The sequence below is a fragment of the Poecilia latipinna genome, unplaced genomic scaffold, assembly GCF_001443285.1.
Source record: "Poecilia latipinna isolate Pla-1442-1.1 unplaced genomic scaffold, P_latipinna-1.0 Scaffold4312, whole genome shotgun sequence".
Lineage (NCBI taxonomy): Eukaryota > Metazoa > Chordata > Actinopteri > Cyprinodontiformes > Poeciliidae > Poecilia > Poecilia latipinna.
Window position 1 is genome coordinate 11558 of NW_015116928.1, and position 1322 is coordinate 12879.

Consider the following 1322-nt stretch of genomic DNA (forward strand, 5'->3'; position numbering starts at 1 on the left):
AAAATAACTTTTGGTTATTTTCCCTGCAGCTAAGGTTGCAGCAAGGCTGTGATCTGCCACTTCTCCTTGGCAGAAACTGTTTTGATGAGTGGCACAATTGATTTGTGTGCAGACGACCTATTGGGAATCCCATTTTGTAGATAGTTGTAAGAAAAAACACACATGAAACATTTTGATATTGGAAGGAATTTGTTGTGGAGATATTGTGACATATTTTTTAGTTGCCAAATAAGGCAAGGTAAATACTTTTTATGGTGAAAATATAGGAAAAATTCAAAATTATACCAAAACGACCATTTAAAACCATGATTACTAAGGGTTAACCTCAACATTATCCCTTTTTGCTGCACTCTTAGCAAATTTATCCGCCAACTCATTTCCTACTATTCCAATATGAGCAGGAATCCAAATTAACTTAACCCGGGATCCATATTTTTTAATTCTAAAAATTGATTAATATTCAATATGATATCTTGTCTTGTTTCTGAATTCTGTTCTAAAATACTTATTAATGCACTACTTGAATCTGAACAAATCAATATTTCCTTCTTTCTCATTTCCTCACTCCATTCTAGAGTCATTAATATAGCCATTAACTCACCCGTGTAAACTGTCAATCTGTTGCCCTTTTATTTTTCATAATATTTAAGTCTGGAATTATAAATGCTATTCCAATTTTATCATTTAACAATTTAGAAGCATCTGTATATACTTGTAAATACTCAGCATATTCTTTATTTATATACATTTCCACCTCTTTTTTTTCTATTTGTCTGCCTTTTTCCAATAAGCTTAAATCAACGACAGTTTTTCCACTTAACCAAGGTGGAGTATCAGGAATACTCACCACAGGACTAAATAAATAATGATTTATTCCCATCTCACTTATCTCTTTATTTATAAACCACCCAAAACTATTAATTTTCTTATTTTTTTTATTTTTCTTGACAAAGTTGTAACATAACATTTGGAGGATAATTTTCCTTATGTCCTTTAACATGTGCCCAATAATTTATGGCTAGTTTTCTTCTGAACTCTAGTGGCATCTCACCCATTTCAACTTGTAAAGCTGATACTGGGGTTGTTTTCATTGCTCTGCAACAAATTCTTAAAACCTGATATTGTATTAGTAAACTATTAGAAGTTGAATTATATACATCCATAATCAATTACTGATCTAATTAATCCTATGTATATTGTTTTTAATACCTTCCTATCAGCTCCCCAATCTTTAACTCTTAAATATCTCATTTTATCCTCCTGACTACCAGTAGTTCATTTTTGTCCTCTGTAGAGGACATTTCTAAACTTGAATATCTCCC